This window comes from Nanorana parkeri, unplaced genomic scaffold, assembly GCF_000935625.1.
Source record: "Nanorana parkeri isolate BGI_ZX_2015 unplaced genomic scaffold, ASM93562v1 scaffold47, whole genome shotgun sequence".
Taxonomy (NCBI): Eukaryota; Metazoa; Chordata; class Amphibia; order Anura; family Dicroglossidae; genus Nanorana; species Nanorana parkeri.
Genome location: NW_017306315.1, coordinates 1,101,357 through 1,124,245, shown reverse-complemented (window position 1 = coordinate 1,124,245; position 22,889 = coordinate 1,101,357).

Genomic DNA, 22,889 nt, shown 5'->3' with positions numbered 1-22,889 from the left:
TTTTTTTTACGTTTTTTCCTCTTTTTTTATATTTTATTTGTCCTAAGTGAGGCGTTAGACACACATATGTGATATAAATATATAGCCCTATCTGTCCTCTAAAAAACAATATATAATATGTGTGGGTGCACTTTGTAAGAAAGTATATTACTGACGTGGAAGAATCACACAGCAAAAATGTCAAAAGTGTGTCAGTCATTTACGAACAGAAACTAAAAACAAGCTCAGTCATGAAGGGGTTAAGCATACATTGCTTTTTGTTAAGTATCTTTTTTAAATGTACATCTGTCATCGTTTTATCATGTCCACATGCTCCTCCTATCTGGGCCATGTGAAATTACATAAATGTTTGCACAGTGCAGGAGTGCATGCTCATTGGATCTCACACTCCTTTGAAGCATGGCTAAGGCAAGGTGATGTTATTGGCATCTCCAGGAAGTGGGGTCTGAAGCAAGTTTTTTTATGTTTTCTTTGGAAGCTGCTTTTTGGCAGCCTATTTAAATTTTTTACAATTTGGGAAGGGCTGTCAATAAATCGGACCTTGCAAGGTTAACTTTAAAGTGTATTTCTACTGTTGCAGTCAAAGTTAAGAAACACCAACTATATGTTTATTATTATATTTTTGTCATGTATTCACATTCACACAGCATGCTTATTTTTTTTAACGATTTCTTACCTTTTAGATGTTTCTTTGGTGAAGACCTTTGCTCAGATTGCAAGCTACTCTGAGCAATCTGAAAGTGAAAGTAGAGGGTCAAACTAAGGGACAGACTGAGCTTCTTCTCATTACCATATAATGCTTCTGAGTCTTTAACCCATTGTTATAGTAGACAGTGTTTAAATCAAGTTTACAACTGATAACGGGATCACCCAGCACAGTACAGACAGAGTAAACATAACTTTACACAGCCCCTTCCTGAACATTCCGTAGAGGCGGAGCTAGGTAGTATTTTTAACCCACTAAAAAATATTTATGTTTTTACATTATGCAATATAAATGGGAACATATAATGTAGGTGTTATCCCAATTTGGCTACAAAAGTGAAAATACACTTTGGGCCTCATTCACACTGCTAAGAGCCAGCCCGTACAGATCTGTGCAGCATGCACGGCTGTATCGGGCCGCTCCCGGGAAGGACAGGTGTGATTGTACGCAGCAGCCTGTTCTTCTCTATGGGAGTGCGCTGCCATACGCTCACCCGAGCTGCACATCGGTGTGGGTGTCAGTACTCGTACAAAGACAGGATGGATCCTGGCACCTGTCTTTCCCAGGAGCGGCCTGATACACCCATGCATGCCACACGGATCTGTACTTTTAGCTTTGTGAATGAGGCCTCAAGTAATTGGAAGTGAGAATACAAATACAAAGGTGTATATTTAAAATAAAGTACCAGATGTTTATTTAACAAAGTGAACGTACACTTAGTGAATACAATCAGGCTATAAAATAACTTTTTAAATACCTTGCCATATGCAGGAAAAGTTTTAAAAAAAAACAGGATTTTGCATTGCACAAGATTGAAAGATAAATGTGAGCACAACTTTACATCTCTACTCCTTTAGTAAGCCAAACCCAAAGTATACATATTAGCTGTTCTCTTACCAGTTTCACATCTTATATAAGTATGTTGCTTTTTACTTAGCCCAGAGCTCTTTTTTTAACAGAGAGAGCAAAGATAAATAAAAGAGGACACATTTGTTATTTTGTTTAATCTGAGATGGTGGAATGTGTATGTGTTTTTTTCTCTATGACATTTGTTTTCTTTAACATACATATTTCTGTGCAAATTCTACGGTTATCAAGATATAAAATTTTAGACGGATCCAGAGGCTTGTCTAGGATTTTACCATTGAAGTCTCTCAAACCAATGTCACCACTATGGGTCTATTTCCCACTATGGTTTTAAGCTGTCTTTTATGTTGTCCTTGCATAAACACAACAAAGAATTGTCATGTTATATTAAACATTGTGTATCTTCCTGTGATACACTCCTGGTAGGTCTGTCCCTGTTGAATACTGGTAAGGTAGCATTAATAGAAGGACCCCTACACACAACAGTTCTGATCTTCACTTAAGCTTAACAGTGAGTTGTGCAGTCTCAGTTAATAAGGGAATTCTTAGACCAACTTAAACAGTAAATGCAAAGTAAAAGTAATTTTCTTTTGATTATCCAGTAAAGTCTGCATCAGTGCTGATTAGTTGCCTGATGGGAAGTAAAGCTGTGCCAGTTGCAGAGTACTAGAAAATCAAAACAAAATAAAGCAGAACATTTTTACCGAAGTACTTTGACAAGTAGAGATGGCAAACAGGAAAAGTACAAAATGTTTCTTAATACAGACGTATTAATCGGCTCACTTTTTATGTACTGCTATGTGTTATTTGCTTTACATATATACAGTTCCTCCATTCATTTAATTGGAGCAATGTGCGTTTTCTAAAAAGTGCACCAAAATTCTGTTTGCCAAGTAAGCTTCCATTCACATATAGCGTTTGCGGAAGATCGCAAGGCACACAAACTCTAAAACCTTTACAACTGCACTGATTCCGCTCGTTTGCAACTATTACTATAGCCAGGAACGTGCGGAATCCGCCCCTGAAATCGTGCCCCTGAATGGACTATTTTGCGGGGCGCACGGTTGTGTAGTGGGCAGTCCCTACAATAGTCTTAACAACGCACATTAAATGCATTGTTTTTTATGTTTAGAGCAGTTCCGCACGTATTCGCATGGCTGAATACGTGCGGACAACTACCACTGTGTGAATGGAGCCTGAAGAGCTTCATCTCATTTAGTAAATTATTCCTTCTGTCTCTGATTGAAAATTCAGATGGAGTCATCTAAAGCAAGGGGGAGAAAGAGGGCTACATCACTGTTCTTTCACATTTACTTGTGTGTAAATTTTGGCTATTGAGCGCCGTAAAAATTGAGATTTAACCAGAAAAAAGGTAAAAATATATTTGTGGTTGGGCATATATAACGTATAATAGATATAGTGTGGGCTGAGTTGTGCCAATAAGCTAATGTGGCCTGAGGTGTGCCCGTGGCCACGCTGTTAGGTACGCCTAAAGGGGGGCATACCAAATGAACAGGTGATGGAATTTTAAGTTATGAAGAGGGATGGGTGGGTGGGCACAAACGCTTCCCCTACAACGTCAGGCAGGAAAGAGGAGGAGTTTTAATAGCCATAATCCCCTCCCACAAATACAGTGTGTGTGTGTGTGTTTATAAATGATCATATGCAATTTTTTTTATATTTACCAAACTAATAAATAAAACCTTTGTACATTTATTTTAATTAATTTGTTTAGTAACCCCACATATGTAACATAGATTTAATAAACAATTACATTTGAATTGCAAATCTGTGCACTTGTTTTTGTTCTCTTACTTATTATTAAACCCCAATAAACTGACAATTCACTTAGCACCAACTCTCCATCAAAATATGTTCATAGCAACTCTGGTTTACGTCCAAGTCAGAGGAATTGACGGATTATAATACGGAAAGTTCATAAATTAGGTCAACTCTAAGTTTTACCCTGACAAAGTACCAAACAAACAGTAATCATAATTTAAAGGTACACCATGTTTTCTTCTAAAGATTCCCTGTCAACTAGGTTAAACTTCTCAAAGTAAAAATCCTGTTATCTTTGCTACCTAGGTTAACATCATATTTTATGTGAGCTCTACTGATCTAAATTTTATTTTGTTGCTAATGACTTGACTTTTTTCATACCAAATCCCACTCACCTGACAGCCCTTTTTCAAATAGGAGTGCATTGGGGCCAAAAAGGCTGGAGGTCAGGAAAGGTGATAGGCAAGCATAATCTAGTAACATGCCAAGTAGTAGGCAAAAGCAGTAACTAAGGGAAGTTCAAGTTTATACAAACATGAAGGGGGTTATTCACTATTGAGCTGAAGGATACAGCTGTAGCTTTGGCTGATCTTTCGGCTCTCTTCGGCCGCTGGAGCCCTTCGGTTAAGGCGGCCGAGTGGCTCAGCCGAGCCGAAGACATATGGTTCGGCTCTACTGAGCCGAAAGTGACAGCCAAAGCGGGGCGAACTGCCTGCCGAAGGCCGGCTGTTCGCCCCGCAAAAGGACAGCTGGGGGGCGGAGTGATCTCACGGCTGGCTCTGCTCAGTTGTAATGACAGATCAGCCTCCCCAAAGACCTGGGGACGCTAATCTGTCATTGAACAATAACAACTGGGCGGAGCCAGTTGTGATGTCACTGCCGGCTCCACCCAGTTGTTATTCATTGGCTAGGACCTGCTAGAACACTCTAGCAGGTGCCGTCCAATAGGAAACAGTTGGGTGGAGTTAGCTGTCACTGCTAGCTCCGCCTAATTGTTTTTCGTTTGCCAGCATCTATGCCGGGGTTTTTTTTAAAAAAGTATTTTTCTTTTTTTTCCTTTTCTTTAAACTATTTTAATTATTTATTAGTTTTCTTACATGTAAAAACATTTTTTCTACTTTTTGTTTCTGTATTTCACTTGTTTTCTATTCATCTCGGTACCACGTAGAGGTACCAAGCAGAATAGCCAAGCTGAATGCGGCTCAATGGCATTCCGCTATTTACTCACTGCCGTTCCGCCCCTATGAGCGAGTGAGCTGCCGGAGCTTCAGTGCGGCTGATCCAGATGTTGGATAGGCTAAGTCAAAGTCGATCTGCACAGAGGATGCTCAGAGCATGTTTGGCTGACCGAAGGCAGCCGATGTACAGCTTATTTTAGCCGATGTAGGGCTGAAATCAGCTGTACTGAGCCAGAGTGAATAGCTGAACGTCCTTCGGCTATGTTTGTGTCCTCAAGATAAAATCCTCAAGTCCTCATGGTAAATCTCAAGATGGTAGGAACCATGCCTTAGTGTACTACAGTCAACTTTCAAATTCATAACTGTCGAGTAGCACAAATAAACTAATTTGTTAAGCGAATAAACATGTTACAAATTGCCTTACAAAAATATTTCTGTATAAACCCTCAGTGCATTCTACTCACAAAATATGTTTCAGTTATGAACACACAGCTTAGTGACTATAATATCATGATTCAATTAGATAAATTATGAAGCTATTGTGAGACTGTCTCTGAGGGCATTCCTTTCAGCTAATTAGTTCACAATATCAGAATAAATGTAGTATTAGCAAGAAATACAGCGAGCCGCATAAAACAGCGTGAAATTGTTAAAACCTGGGCCCAACAACATTTATTTGCAGAGCCTGACTAAAATATTTATAAAAAAAAGGAGCAATGTAGCTGAATGGCTTTTTATTTCAGCAAGAAAGGATAATAGCTAGAAGCAGCCTGCTGGCACGCACTGCCTGCTGGTGGATGCTCTGTTTGTTCTATGTGAGAGGTCTCTTTTCACTAGCTGTCGCATACAGAAACTGCTTTCCCAATTGTTTTTTTCATTACAATCTACCAGGGTACTTAGGATAGGGTGGGCTGCAACAGCTGCAAAGATTTCTATGTATTACTACAGAAGCTTTGTGATAAATACATTCAAGAAATTAGAATGAGCATTGTCACTGTCAACTGACTACCATATTTTACTTAAATTTTCAGTTTAACATGTTTTTATGCAATTAATCAATTCATGCTGGTAAAACCTGTGCACAGCACTTCTCAGTACTTATTCATTCCCAGAAGGTCATTGGGAAGTATAGTCTTGTTGCTGGGATTCCAGTTTATTGGCTATTGTTTATTGTGTTAAACAAATCGAGGGAGTGTGGCACTATCGTATGGCTTTGCAATTGCTATGGCTGTTAGGAAGTGGTGGAGATATCGTATCATTGATATCATTGAGAGATGTAATAACATATACAGTAATTCAGCTTGCAAGTTGCCACATACAAAAATCTATCTTTTTTTTGGTGGAAATGTGCTCTAATTATTGTTGTACTGTATACTAAATAGATTTCATTCAACTGTTGTTGGAGATCCTAAGATAATCCTATTAATATATACAATTCCCAGTTATCCAGCACCCCTGGGGGTTGGTAAATGCCAGATAACTGTAGTTTCCGGTTGGTTGAGAGATACTATTAACTCTCAAGCAACTGCTGGCTAGATTCTGCTATTGGTTATTTCAAATTGCCATAGCCGATAGCAGGCTGGCTATTGCACACGCCCACTGCCCGTTGCTTATGTTCACCTGCCAGCTGCAGAGTCTAGCCATCGGCTGCAGCAAGATGAAAACAGAGAATTTCATTAGCAACTAAATAAATTTAGTTGCCAACAACATTTTTTAGTTAGTACATGTCTATAAAGCAACTGACAAAAAAAATTGAGGACATATGATGTCCCCGCTTATTCTTTCTGGTTGCTTGAGAGTTTTGGATGCTTGAATGCTGAATAATGGGGAGTTTACTGTACACGGTTTTCCTTTTTTTATTCTACCTAAAGTTAACCTATCATGAGAGAAATTCAAAGGCTTCTATTCCTGACATCTCCTATTGAAAGTTTAAGCTGCCTTGCTTGGCAGGTAGTCTCCTCACGATTAACATACAGTTAACATTGACATGACATTCTAGCTGGCTGTGAGGAGAAGTGGGGCATTAATTGTAAGTGGGGCATTAATTTCTCATGCAGAAATGTTATGTTATATGCAGATTATTATTATTTGTGTTTTTGCTGTTCTGCGAAAAGCCTGTTGATGACTAGCTGCCCTCTGTACTTGTCTCCAGCAACCAATCTGGGGAATCTTATTGTTCTGATAGGGTATGAATAATCTTGAGATTTTCGTGACCATTTTGTGTTGGCTCTGATATAGAAACAGAGCCCAGCCACCTTTTTGGGCAGAGTATGTGTGGCAAAAGAGAGGGACATATTCCCAGCCTGTGAGGGAAAGCTAGGCTTTACACAGGGAGAGTGAACAGGGATCCTCAGGAGACCTGCTTAGGAGGTCTAAATCATAGTTTAGAGTTAGGACCGCACTATAAGAGGTGCCTTGGCGCGGCAGTGCGGCTTACACATCCTTTGCAGAAGACGTGTATCCAAACCTCTGTCATTGTCCTTAGTGGTGAGACAAGTTGTTTTACATGCTAGTTTGTGAGTGTGCCATGATGCCTTTCTACTGTTCTACTGTTCAAAGCCCATTTCGTGTGCACCTTACTGTATAACTGGTAACAAATTGTTGAGTGCGTTTGTCGTTTGTTTTGCTTTACCGATTTGGTGCAGCGACGCATGGGGTTTCTCAGCTGCCAATGGGATGTGCGGGATCCCTTGTGTGTTTCTGTACCTTTAAGGAGGTGGGGCGTCCTCCTGACAAGCCTGCACCCAATTTGATATCTTCTGCCCCATGTGCTCCAAGATGGAGACTCTCATAGTTTAGAGTTAGGACCGCACTATAAGAGGTGCCTTGGCGCGGCAGTGCGGCTTACACATCCTTTGCAGAAGACGTGTATCCAAACCTCTGTCATTGTCCTTAGTGGTGAGACAAGTTGTTTTACATGCTAGTTTGTGAGTGTGCCATGATGCCTTTCTACTGTTCTACTGTTCAAAGCCCATTTCGTGTGCACCTTACTGTATAACTGGTAACAAATTGTTGAGTGCGTTTGTCGTTTGTTTTGCTTTACCGATTTGGTGCAGCGACGCATGGGGTTTCTCAGCTGCCAATGGGATGTGCGGGATCCCTTGTGTGTTTCTGTACCTTTAAGGAGGTGGGGCGTCCTCCTGACAAGCCTGCACCCAATTTGATATCTTCTGCCCCATGTGCTCCAAGATGGAGACTCTCATAGTTTAGAGTTAGGACCGCACTATAAGAGGTGCCTTGGCGCGGCAGTGCGGCTTACACATCCTTTGCAGAAGACGTGTATCCAAACCTCTGTCATTGTCCTTAGTGGTGAGACAAGTTGTTTTACATGCTAGTTTGTGAGTGTGCCATGATGCCTTTCTACTGTTCTACTGTTCAAAGCCCATTTCGTGTGCACCTTACTGTATAACTGGTAACAAATTGTTGAGTGCGTTTGTCGTTTGTTTTGCTTTACCGATTTGGTGCAGCGACGCATGGGGTTTCTCAGCTGCCAATGGGATGTGCGGGATCCCTTGTGTGTTTCTGTACCTTTAAGGAGGTGGGGCGTCCTCCTGATAGGCCTGCACCCAATTTGATATCTTCTGCCCCATGTGCTCCAAGATGGAGACTCTCATAGTTTAGAGTTAGGACCGCACTATAAGAGGTGCCTTGGCGCGGCAGTGCGGCTTACACATCCTTTGCAGAAGACGTGTATCCAAACCTCTGTCATTGTCCTTAGTGGTGAGACAAGTTGTTTTACATGCTAGTTTGTGAGTGTGCCATGATGCCTTTCTACTGTTCTAAATCATGTGGAAGACCCACCTGATCCCGATACAGAATCAGCACCGCTGCTGGGGGGAATTGACCAAAACTGGAGCAGACTAAAACTGGAGCAGTTGCCCAGGGCAACCAATCAGAATCTTTCCTCAGTTTGCTCAGTTGAGATTTGAAAATGAGAGATAGAAGCTGGTTGCAATGCAAATCTGCTCCAGATTTTGTCTGCTCTAGTTCTGATAAATTACCCCTAGTGTTTGTGGGAAAAGACCATCAAAGTCAGTATATCTACCTGCTACACCATTACTGTTGCATCTGTGTAACCTTCTTATGGATACTAGCCTCTGGCAAGTAATCATTGTGTGCCTTGTATAACACATTTGTGCCTGAAGAGAGGATATTAACTGCAGTGTCAGTTCACTAAGCTGCAATCTGTATTTTTTTTGAAGACGTCCTATGAATCTGTGCCTTATATGCGTACAAGAAAGCCATTCTATCCACTTTTGCCAATAATATTTTCCACTGCCGCCTATCTGGCAATTAAAGTTACTTTGTTTACAATACCACGCAGTGTGATTCCTTTAAGATACAGCCACACTTTATCCCTGTGTTCATGCTATCATTCTAAATGGCTTTAAAACCCAGTGGTTCATTTATAAAGCAGCAGCATGGACTTAATGTGTCCATAGCGTACATTTATAAAACACAGAGAGGGGAATTTATCAAAACTGGAGCAGACAAAATCTGGAGCAGTTGCCCATGGCAACCAATCAGCTTCTCTCTTCAGTTTGTTCAGTTAAGATTTGAAAATGAAAGATAGAAGCTGATTGGATGCAGTGCACATATGCTCCAGATTTTGCTCCAGATTTTGGCTGCTCCAGGTTTGATAAATTCCCCTCACAGTGCCTTAACAAACAGAGCATACGTAAAGAGACTCTGTCGCTAGTAATTTATTTTGTTATGCTGACATGATCATGACTTGATGAGCAATATCGCTGCAAAAATCACGCGATAAATCGCTCAGTGTGAATGGGGCCTTAGGCTGGGTTCACACCTGGGCGTTCCTATAGGCGTGTTTTAAAGCACGTGTTTTAAAGCACGTTTTTTAAGCACGTTTTTCTCCAATAAAACGCGCGTTCAACGCTCGTTTTTTAACCTACCTGGCGGTATGATATATTTATTTTTTCCTTTTATTCCTCTGTTTTCGTTTTACTTTTAAACTTCCTGCCGGTTCCGCCCCCTGCGACGCGGACGCTCGCAAGGGACGGAACCCGGAAGACGGCAGCGGCCGGAGGACACAGCGGGGATCGCGGACAAGGTAAGAACTACGCTGTATTCCCGAGTGTGGCTCGGGATTACCGCTTTGTTAACCCCGGGAATACCAATGGATACGCGCCAAAATCTGCCCCTACGCGCGAAAAAGAAGCTCAAGTACTTTTCCGCGCATAGGGCATTTTTCACCGCAACAAAACGAGCTGAAATACGCCCAGGTGGGAACCATGCCCATAGGGATTCATAGGATTTCACTTCTTGAGCGTTTTTCAGCGCTTCGATCAGCGCTGAAAAACACCCAGGTGTGAACCCAGCCTTACAGTCTGTGCGCTAATTCTTTTACTGATTCTTTTTACTTGCTGTATGCACTCCTCAATTCTGCTCTCTGTGTATGACTCCTTCCTGACCCTTGCATCCTGTGTGTTATGCAATCCTGACCCCTTTGCTCTGTTTATTATGCACTCTTGTTCCCAGCTCTCTGTAGGTTAAGGACTACTGAACCTTGTGCTCTGTGCTTTACTTACTCCTGAGCTCCAGCACTCAGTGTGTTACACACTCCTGAGGTCAGGGATGCATTATGCACAGGGCACAGGGGCTGGGAGTGCAAAATGCACAAAGTGCAAGGGTCAGGAGTGCATAACGCATGTTGCATACTCTTGACCCACTGTGTATTATGCACTCCTGACCACTGCACTTTGTGCATAATGCATTTCTGACCCCTGCCTTTTGTGTGTTGTGTACTTTTGACCCTTGCTCCATGCGCATTATGCACTCTTTAAAGGACATTTGCTGTTTAGAGATAACAACCCGAACCTGTGAGAGAGATGGATTGAAGATATTGTGGAGGGAACTTTGAACTTCTAGGCCTCTGGCCTGTAAAAGAATCTATAAAATAAAGTATGAAAAACAGCTCTGTGGCTCCTGATAATGCACACACATGTACATCCCCCCTGCACCTCCGCATTGCCACCAAATACTCAAAATCACTTACAAAGGTGGAAATGTCCTTTAAATTCTGCGTGCTATACGTTATGTACTTTCGTCTCCTGATTTCTGTGTGTTATGCAGTCCTGATCCTCTGTGCGTTATGCACTCCTGACCCTTGCACTTTGTACATTATGCACTCCCATCCCCCGTCCCCTGTGCATTATGCATTCCTGATCTCTGTGCTTTACACACCAGCAAGCCCTACACTCTCTGAAGTATGTACTGCTAACCACTACACTCTGTATGTTACCCACACCTGCATTTTTATGCATTACACATTCCCAACCCCTGAGTTCTGTGCTGTATATGACATGCTCCTGACCACTGCTTTCTAAGACCATTATTCATTTCCAACCCCTGCACTATATTTTACACATTACATGCGTCTTTTAATACATGAAATAAACAAAGCACCTATTCCTCATTAAGTATATCTTTAATAAAGAGTAAAACCATAATAAAAAGGTACTCACAAAAGTAGATATAAAAAAAAAGCACAAACTATTCTGGTAGATACTCAAGATACACCCCTCATAAGACAGTATGTCTGCTGTCCTGTGCACAGAACACTGACAGCCAGACCAGCCTGAGTGATTGTCACAGGCAGCGAATGGCTGATGGGTTTCCAGGGTCACACCCCCTTTCTCAGAGCCTATCTGCATGGAAGCTTTGATGGGAATAAGGCTGATAGCTGGCCAATCACCAAATAGCTATGTAACTACAGAATCCAGATCTCTTAGTCATTGGTCAGGCCTATCATTGGAATGCAAATATGAACTGAGGGGCACTCCCCCTCCTGCTGTCACAACGCACTCATACTCGGCAGCATTCAAATATATTTCTCAGTGCCACAGCACCAGCAGACCTTTATATTTTTGCAAATAAATGCATTTCCATCTAATAATCTACAAGAGTTGGGAAGTAAACAATTATTGCAATAAATATCATAACTGATTTTTTAAATTTCACACCCCTGGTGCCCCGAGGCCGGGCCTCGGTTGGCCTTGTGGGATATCAGGCACTGATTAAACTCTCACAGTTTTTTATAAAATCAATGCAGCTATATGAGACTTCCGTAGTCTATGTGTGTTTCTTCATTCTGTGCAGTTGTTTCTTTATTATCTTCTTTCTTCTTAGTGCTGGCCGGCACTTCCATTCTAAAGGTGACTCCATTCTCTGGCTGTGTCTGATGGAGCCTCCCTCCCTGCATTCAGAGGCATGGCAGATGCACAGAGAGCCTGATGTCTGGAGGAACGCCTCCTCTTTTGATTGACGGCGGCTCTGTGGAAATGTCTCAAGGCATGAGTTATCTTGTCACCCCTGGCAAAGCACCCATCTCATGTTGAGGGCATGTGGCCTGGTATGGTGCAGGGGGGGGGTGCACACTCACCCACCTTTCCTACTCTGCCAGGTTGCTGCTCAGATCAAGGGTCTGGTAAGGGATTTTAAGGGGGACAAACAATTTTGTTTTTTTGGCGTTAGTGTCCGCCCTAAAATTTCTACCAGACAAAGGACTGTTTAAAAAAAAACATGTAAATTTTAACAACAGATGACAAATGACATTCAAAAAACATTTTGGATGCATCCAAATTTCATTATTGGGAAATTCAGATACATTCACATTCGTTATTTCTTTCATTCGGAAATTCGGATGCATCTGAATTTCCAAAATTTCGCTTTGGAAGGAAACAAATTGCAAATGTCTAAAATATATACATACAGTATATATCTTACATATAGACAAATAGCTTTTGCTTGACAAAGTAATTGTTTTTATATCCAAGTTATCTAGTAATAACAGCAAAATGGAAATTTATAGTTAAGTGTATTCATATCAATCACTGCCAGCAAAGATAAATGGAAAGTTTTGAAAAAACAAGCTCATTTCATTATGTTTAATATTCATCCACCTCTTTGAAAGTCATTTATTATTTAGAGGTTATTATTCTAGTACTTTTTTGTTGATCTAAAGATTTAGCAGTAATGTGAAATATCTAATAGTCAAACTCAATCAACGGGAAAAAGTGCATTATTAATATAAATAATTTTAAAGATTTAATTAAAAAAAGAAACTCAGCAATATTAGATAACTTTTATTCCTGCAGTTGGTATTTAGTGTATTTACCTTCAGAACTTTTATTTCATCAACACTTAAAAGCCTGGCTTAAAAGCAACTACCAAAAGATATCTAATATTACATTTAAAAGCCAAAAAACCTTTTCTGTGTGCCACTCTCATTGGGTTTTCTTAGTTATTAGTGACTTGATTCTCCTGGCTAGGCCCTGTCCAAATGGCATCCCCCGCGCAAATAGAGCTCAGCCTACAAGTTACATACGTTAAATATCTTGTAATTAAGTGAAACTAAACTAGAGATGCATACTGTCCTCTGTGATTTAGAAAATTTTGTTTTATTTCCAATGAAAGTAAAAGACTTATCTTGTGGTGTCACCTCTTAGACGAGTCTTTTGAACATTTTAAAATGGCAAACAGGTTAGTTTAATTGAATGCATAAATAAACAGTCAATGAAAAAGTACTAAAAAAGAGATACATAAGATATTTTCAATGCATATAAAGTACAATTAAGCTTGTTGCAAAGAGCCCTGTGCAAATGTAAGTACACAATATAAACCAATCAGGATTGTTTTCATTTTTCATTATTCTAACTACTCTTTAAAAGCTCAGATCCGATTGGTTGCTATAGATAATTAACATAATTCCCTTTAAATTATGCTATTATTTAATGGTCATTCCTATAGTCCTGTCTTACAGTCTGCCATATTGTGTATGTAATGTATCCTGTACCATCCGTATACAGACAGGTTCCGTGCATACTAGAGCATAACATCATATTATATATATTAGGCTGCGAGCATTCTACTTTCTTTACTGACACTCTGTCAGATGTAATCATCAGGCATCATTTTGCAGCCTTAAAAGCAAAAGTTTTCTTTTTAAAAATTCACATTTTTAAAGTAATACTTTGTATTTTTTTTTTAACTTTAAATAAAATCTTTGTTTTACAAGTTAACAGTAAATATATGGCATACCCATAACACAATATTTACACTATTTGTTCTATAGGATTTCTAAAAAACAGAGCACAGTAGAAGTTGCTTACTTTAACATTGTATTTTTGTGACTAAAACTTTAGAGTTGTAGGGGTGGTCCTACTATGCCAAACCTAGAAGGATAAACCTTGAGGTTCTACAGCAAGCTCACCTTCTGGTGACTGGAGTTGTTTAGCCAGTTCTCCAGTTTCAGAGGCCAAGCAGCTTGGCTGGGATTGTACCCACAAAATTTCATACTTTAATTTGCTTTCCTTAGCAAAAGCACCATTACACTTTCTGAGACCTTAGAATTAAAATGGTTCCAGGTTCTAGCAGTGAAAGTTGCCACCACTCCAGATGCCCAGGTGCTCTAAGTTACAGGAGGTGTGCTCATTGATTTGAATGAGAACCCATTGTATTTAATGATGAGCAATGCAGCATTGTAGAGAAGGGGGTTGCTTTATGTTTTTCCTTAATTATTCCTATTTTGTGTGACCGATATGCATTATTAATTTGCATTACATTGGATAAATGAAATGGAGCTTTTATCTGTTGACCGCTTACTGAGGCTTTTAATTCTCACATAGCACATATTAAAAATTTTGATGGAGGGCTTTTAAAACAGATTTGATTGAAGACTGAAGTTTTCATTTCTGCTATTGTCTTACAGAATGTTTTATTTACTTATGTAGCTCATCACCTTCCCTTGTTTTATATGCTTTAGTCTGTCTGTAACGAAAACACAACCATATGAGGATAAACAAAGACCCAGTCCTGACCTGCAAAGCTCCAGTAATTGGTGTCTTAGGGGCTAGAATTATATTTCTGCTTCCATACACAAGCTAGAACTGCTCATTGATTTCTATTTATTGCAAACTACAATCCTTTGAAAAACATCCAGTTCTTGAACAGAAAGTCAAGTAGTAGTTTGAGTAGTTTGTTTAACTAAATGTGTTGTTTTGTTCCAAAGTCACGTTTCCGCAGTGTCAATATAAAAGGTAAGCCAATTGTAGGGACTTAGGGCAATTAGTTGTTTTGAAAGGAAAAACTATGTAAGTAAAATTAACTTCACATGCATTGATCGATTATGTAAGCATGAAAAAAATGATGTGCATGGTGTTAAAATCTCACCACTGTATTATAATATTCCATTCCAATTTTCCATTGTCAAAATATGAGTCAATTTAGTATTAAAGTATGTGATAGAACAAAATTAGTGTAGCTACTTTCACACAGGGCAGGTATATGAAATAATGCATTAATTTATGTTCACTGTAATTTTTAAGCCCTCAATTGCTAATACAGGAATACATAACTTTTTTTCATTCTCAGTGATGTATGGAATCAAAACAGTAAAACAAGTACACGGTTATACTTGCATAACATGTTTTAACCATATTGATTAACCTCTCTACTGTATATTGAAATTATTAGCTGCTGATCAGCACACCGTACCAATGTCTGAGGTCAGGTTAGATCACAGAAGTCTCATCAAAGAGAACCTCTCCCTATCTGTAAGGGAAAGGAGAACATTCTGCAGAATGGAAGGAGGGATACATTCCCTGAGAGTGAAAAGATGACCTTATGTTAATCGTATCACATTATTTGAAAAGCAAGCAATCAATATTATGAACCATAGCTCAACTGTTTCTCTGTAGAATTGCATTAGTATTAGACAATACAACTTCTTTATATGTTAAATAAATATTATAAAATACACTGGATAATCATAAGTGGGGCCCCAAACTAATGCACCCATGTGTATTCATCTTCAATTTTTGTTACATTGGGGAGATTTCCATTCACTTCCTGTCTTGCAAAGGCAACATGAATGGGTGATGGGTATTTTCTGCAAAGTGTGGTCAATTCCCTTTTAAGCTAGGTATACATTGTTATCTAATGGATTCCCCCATCCACACTAAACAACATGGATAGAGGAATCACCCACTGTGACTATTTAACAGCCAGTGGAGCCAAATGCCCGTAAGGTGCCTGCATCTGACTGGATGCAAGTACTGTTCAGCCAACAAGTTTTCCACCTGGCTTCTTTTTTTTTTATTGAAGGATAACTGATGGGAGCCAGCAGAAAATGCCACCCACTGAGCAAATTCCAACTGGCTGAAATTCACGCAATGTATTTCCAGCTTTATACATTTGTCACCACTGGAAGATTTGCCATATTTCTTGTTCGAATGACAAACCTGAAATTTAGGGGGTTATTCTCTAAATTGCCGAAGGATCCAGCCGTAGCTTCGGCTGATCCTTCGGCCGCCTCTGCCCTTCGGTTAAGTTGAACCGAAGGGCTGCTGTACAAGCTATTCCGTACAGCAGCCAAAGGCAGCCGAGTGGCTCAGCCGAACCAAAGGCATATGCTTTGGCTCGACTGAGCCTGAAGTGACACCCAAAGCCGAAGCCTACCTTCACGCAAATGACAGCTGGGCGGAGCCAGCCGTGATCTCACAGCTCACTCCGCCCAGTTGTAATGACAGATCAGCATCCCCAAATAACCTGGGGATGCTGATCTGTCATTAAACAATAACAACTGGGCGGAGCCAGCCATGATGTCACGGCTGACTCCGCCCAGTTGTTATTCATTGGCCGGGACCTACTAGAAGACTCTGGCAGGTGCCGTCCAATAGGAAACAGTTGGGTGGAGCTAGCCGTCACCGCTAGCTCCGCCCAATTGTTTTTCTTTTGCCGGCATCTGTCAGATGCTTCATTATGACGGAGTCCATCACATGCGGTAGGGTCAGTGTGTGTGGCTGTCAGAAACCACATACCTTAGAGGATTCTGAGTTGACGAGGAAGGCCTCTCTTGCAGTTTAAGTCCAAGAACCCCTGGAGGTGGAACAGGTGCACTAGGAAAGGAGAGGCACGTGTGGCAGTAGCAGCAAAGTCCAAGATAAGCCGGATCTGTAACAGTCGAGCAGCGAGCTACCCGGCCAGTAGACAAGGCGTAGTCAGGGACAGCATCTTGCGGGCAGCGAGGTACAGAGCAGCAGACAGGAGTGTAGTCAGAAAACGAGCCGAGGTTGAGGGTATCCAGAAGAGCAGCAGAATAGATAGCCAAGCCTGGTCAAACACCAGGAGATCAGAGTCAGGATGCAGGGTTCAGGTTACAGGAACAGGAAACAGCTGAAGACAAGTCAGCACTGGAGGTTGCAATGTCACAGCTTTAAATAGCCCGTTTAGCGCGAAAATCAGCAACACACGCATGCACACACCAACTTGCAGAGGCGCCCAGCGGTGCACAATTTTGTGAGCAAAGCTATGCGCAGGTGCCCGTGCAGAATTCCGAGCGTAAGGGCAAAGCCTGGCTTCCTGGCAGCTGCATTTTTTTCTCTTTAAAATATATGTATTTATTATTTAATTTTCCTATTTTTCTGCATTTTTAAAATATTTTAAAACTTTTTTTCATTCTTTTTGCTTATTTTCTATTCTGCTCGGTACCTCGGAGATACCGAGCAGAATAGCAGAGCCGAATGCCGCTCCGAGGAATTCGACTATTCACTCACTGCCGTTCGGCCCCTATGAGAATAGGGGGAACGGCAGCGAGGGAGCTGCCGGAGCTTCGGCTCAGCCAATCCAGATGTTGGATCGGCTGAGTCGAAGTCCTTCTGCACTTCAGCTCAGCCGAACATGCAGAACGTTCGGCAGCTTTGTGAATAACTCCCTTAGTGTTTTCCATCAATTTTATGTCCTGTTGACAATGGTAACCAGACCATAGTAAGGGCAAAACTGCACCAGCAAGGACACTATCCTTCCTACTATCCAAAACAAAAATGGGCTATACATATACTTTATCCCTTTTATTTGTTGTAAATTTTGTTATTTTATACTATTTTAACCCTTGCCACTCGCTGCTGGAAGATGACTTCAGCCGTGAGCTGATTTGGCTGCGCTGTGGCTTCTGATGGGCGATAGCCTCCTGTGAGGGGAACCATTGAATACGCTTGTGTCACTTTTCTCTTGTGAGTGCATTACCATTTTTTAAAAGAAAATTATTAAACGATCCTTCACATGGAGTGGACACTCTCCTTTTTTGTCATTTTATACTTTCTTGCCTATCTGATAAGTCGCTGACCTAGAACTATGAATATCAGGAAGAAAGAGTACAGCAAGGATAAGAATAACAGCACAACAGTTGGATCCTTAAAAAAAAAAAGCAGCTTCTATATTTGTTTCCTTAGGCTTAGGTAGTTTCCTTTCAATGTCATTTGACATTGTAGAAATTAATACAGTAATTACATTTTGCTAATGTAAAAATAAAATGTAAATCAACCTAAATATATAAATAATTCACAGTAGCACCAATATGTTATTTTTATCCAGTAATACTATAGTTACTGCCTTGCATAAAAGATGAAATGCATGACTTATTTTATGTTGATCTGTTGTTTTGCAGCTTGCTAAGAGAGCATCTGTGATATGGCAAACTGGCTGATGTTGTGTTTTGGGCTCAACAGTGACCAAAATGAATAGCATGTTTTGCATAGCTTCTAGTAATGTTATAATTTGTGTAACAGAATGTGACAGAATGTGACAAGCTTAACCTTTTATCTGGCAGTGGGTTGTTTTGAACTTTTGTAACACACGTAGGCCATAGTGATTTCAATATTTTTATAGTATTAATGCACCTATCAATATTCATTGCAGATTTACATTTCTGTCTACAGCTCACATTAAAACGTATATTCTATTTGAAGCCATCCAGAAAGCAGAACTCCAGCCAAAAACAACAAGATAAAAATGAATATCTCTAATTGTTTTACTATATAACGAAAAAAAAAGATGTTTTCCCATTTATTTATTATCACCCCAATTTTTGGTAAAATTTAAAAGATGGGATCACATCAGCTAAATAGACACCAAACACGTCAAGTCTTAAAATTGCATGCACCTGCGAAATCGCAAAAAACTACCCAGAATTGGCCATAGGCAACATATTTAAAAGTTTTTACTGCTCATCAGTTTAGTGTTATCAGTGCTTGATGGCCCTAGAATTATTGCTCACACTCTGACCTTCGCGGTGATATGTAACATGTGCAGCGTAATGTGCGCAATCTGCATTTTTGCACGTAGGCGCACCAGCCGCATGTTTGCATGTGTATGTGGGGGGTGGGGGACTTGAAAAATGTTTTGTGTTTTCTTTTATGTGTGACTTTAATTTTTTTTTACTTTTTTTTTCACTTAACTTTATTGCTCTCACCTAGGGTGATAACCCCTTTAAAGTGTCAGGTCCTCTTTATGGAGACATCAGAGGTCTCTAAAACCCTCTAATGTCACCTAGGGACTTCTAGAGAAGCTGATGAAGCAGATATCTGCTTCACCAGCTTCTCCCTGGCTTCTGAAGCCAGGATTGATAGCTGAATGCGGAAGTTATGTAATATACATCACTTCCTGCATTCAGAGACCGGAGAGGAGTTCAGAGGGAGATTGGGCAGTGATCTTCCTCTGATCTCCATCGCTGGCTGTTTACATTTCAAACAGATTCCTGGCGGTGGGCACAAGCGGGGCGGGAAAGGACGTTTAGAAACGCCCACCTCCATTCAAGAAGCCACCATCCAGCCATTTAATTACAACGGGCGGATGGCTGGTGGTTAACCTATTGACTTTTTGCACTATATTTTGCTTCCACACTTAAAGGAGAACTATGAGGTGAGTGCTCTTCACTCCCCTCATAGTTCTAGCCGATCTGTGACAATGAGACTATCACAGGTTGGCTCAGTAGATCGGGAGGTGAGCGAACACATACCGGAATTCGCTCACCTCTCGATCCTGTCACGGCTCTCTGCCATGACAGGGGAGGGGCTGGATTCCCCGCTCCGATCTGCCAGCGCTGACTGGCGGAACGGACAGGGGAGGGGGCGGGTACAGCTGGCTCTGCCTCTAGATAGGCAGAGCCAGCTGTCAGTCACGCAGCTGGGTGGATCCCGGCACAATTGTCGGGATCCGCTTCAGCTGCGGCATCTCAGTATACTGTATCCTAGGTAGCGGCGGGCAGGGCTGGAGAGGCGCGTGTGTGCTGTTAAGCGCATGCGTGTTTTGATATCCACACCGCCGAATGATGACCGGAATTCTGACCTCCGGTTGTTTCGTTTGGCGGTGGGGGCTATATAAGGGGAGGGGTGGCGGTGTGGGCAATGAGGACAATCTCTTATGGAGCCGATAGCTGAGGCACATCAGTTATCTCCTCTTTGGTTTATATCAAGGTATGGATGTTTTCCTTACAATCAGGCTAATATGCATTGTATACAGGCTCTAGCATGTTGGGCTTTGAGACGTAAGTGGAGTGAGGTGTGGTGGGGAGGTAGATGTGGGGGTTTGGGTTTTGGGGGGGGGGGTTGTTTCATTTGAAGTGGATGGGGGGGATAGAGATACAATGGAGGGTACACTTGGGGGTTATGATGGGCCAGCACATGATGCTAGGTGGCTACACACTATCATAATATTTATATTTATTTTTCTTGATTCTCAGTTTTTTTTACAGATATATGATTTAGACCAACAATATATCTTTTAGTGTTATTGCTCAATACTACGGATGATTCACTCGGAGTAGGGAGACTGGAAATGTGGCACACACATGAAACTTTATATCACCTGACTTAATATTATACACATAGGTTACATTCACAATCTTTGTTACAATTGTAATACACTTAGTTTTACCACGAACACTGATTTTATTCGTACACATACACATTTGAACTGCAATCTTGTGTCACGGTAGATTGTATCCAAAAGGGTTCACTCACATGCACCAATATTACTATTGCAAGTCAATACATGTCTTTGATTAGACACAGGGGCTTTCTAATTGGAACACACTTAACACTTGATTGGACCATATCGACTCACAAAACTGGATATTAAGGGTAAAACACATTCGCTGAGGACTGGGTGCTAAGGGCTTAACCCACATGCATTGGAGAATAGGTGCTTAGGGGTTAATACACAAAAGCTGAGTACTGGGAACTGAGGGGTTATCATACAGGTATGGGCCCTCTGGGGATAGCACATAGCTGAAGAGTGGATGTTAAAGAAGTTAATGCTTACATGCTGAGGTAAGTCACTGTGGGGTTAACGCACATACAATGCAAACTTCTCCTTGAGGGTTAATGCACATGCTGTTGAAGTCAATCACTTAGGGGAAAATGAACAGACTGAATACATGCCACTGAGAGTTTATTTTAGGATAGGTGACTAAGGAATTAAGACTTTACATAGCATGCATTTATTGGAAATGGATAAAGGTGGTAGTAGTAGAACTAACAATAAATACATTTCTAAATTGGGCAAGCTGCAGTGCTAATAAAGTGATAATAGATGAATAATTATGGATGATGATTTCAGTGTATCATTATTCACCTATTTATTGGAAGTGGGCTATCTGCTTGTCCTTGGTGGCTCAGCACATAACCATAGGTGATATGATAGTATAATTCTGCTTATTGATTCTTTGTGCTCTGTCTTTCTTTTTCTGAATACGCAAACACTGCAGGCTGGGCACTGATGTGTATACATGGTAGTGTAAAAATTGGCTAATGAGCTTTGTGTGCTCTGCTGCTTGTGTGCATTTCACTGTTGGCATGGATACTGGTCAGTGAGGTGTGTGTGCTGGGGGCATGATACAGAGAAAAAACAATGTATGCACTACAGAATACTACTTAAATTATTAAAAACTATAGAATAACACATTTTACTTAGTAAAATGCTTATGCATACCCAAAGAAAAAAATGGAGAAAAAAAGAGTATTGTAGAACTTGTCTGCACACTTTCTCCGATTATCCAAACATCACTTTCCTCCATAATTGAAAGTGAGGATCTACATCTTAGTTGGCATTTAAGAACAGTTTTGGTAATTTCTAAAACCTTGGACTTGAGCAAGATCATGGGCATCAAATGTAATTACTCGTGCTTCAATTGCCTGCGGCCAGGGCAGGTGCTGCCACTAGGCTAACTAGGACACACTGCTGCCTAGGGCGTAGCCTTGACCACTCACCTTTCATGGTGCCCCCCCTATTTCAAATTGCAAAAGCCAATAGCAGGCTAGATATTGCACCCACCCACTGAGCAGAGGAGCAATACTAAGAGACAATTTTCTCTCTCAGGTCCATTCCTCCGCTCAGTTGCCAGTGTTTCAATAGCCAGTCTGCTATTGGCTATTTCAAATGAAAATAGCCAATAGCAGTTTGGTCAGAAGCAATGCTTCTGACCTGAAGAAGAGAGGTTCACTCTCGAAAGCTTGTCTTTTATATATTTTGTTAGTCCAATAAGAAAGGTATCATTGCACACTGCAATACTGCGTTTTTGTCTTTTTTGACATTATATATATATATATATATACATACACACACACACACACACACACACACACACACACACACACACACACATTTTGTTCACATATTACATACATTTATAAATGTTTAAAATTGAAAAGGTTCTATATATACCCATATGTCTACCAAGTATCCTTTTTACTCCATAGTTTCCACATCTTGAGAAGGTACAAGGTATTTTCAAGATATATTGATGGTCAATAGTAGAAAAGAGGTCATTTTTTTATGTGTTTTGCAGAGTTAAGTCTGCTTCTTCAGAAAGCATATGGGACTATATGGGACTATTAATACTACCATAATGTGTACAAATATACAACCATATTACAAATATAAATATTGTCGCTCACAGACATGTAAAACCATGTCAGGGCTAATCCTCATCCCAGATGAGACTGCCGGTGATAAAAACAGAAAACCTCCACCTATAGGAGAAAATAACCACCAACAGGATCTAAAAATAATAGATAGCTCTTAATATTCATATCCAATCATCCAACTTACTCATATGATGGTAGAACTTGCACCTTACACAATAGTTTTCTAGGGATTTCAAATAGTGGTCAGGTGTGCAATTTTAAATATCCATGGTATATGTTCATGGGCCCTTATCCTTAGGTGAACCCTTATAAATATATGATCTATAATTAAATTATGTATATATATTCCAAATGGGTAGTCTAGTCCCCCCTCCAAGTGTAGTTATTATGGGATGTAGTTCTTCTGATGATAGCTGATGCCCAAATTTAAATATATCTAGTGATATCTTCCAGGCTCTACTAAAAATGTAGGAAAACTAAATCCTAAACTGAACATGGGGAACAGTGCTCTCCCTTTATATCCCCCACCATGCTGGATGACACCTGCCAAAAATGTCGACATGTTATAAGAAAGTCCGATAATGAGACATCATCTCTTTAGGGGTCTAGCAATATTTCTTACCTAAACAGATC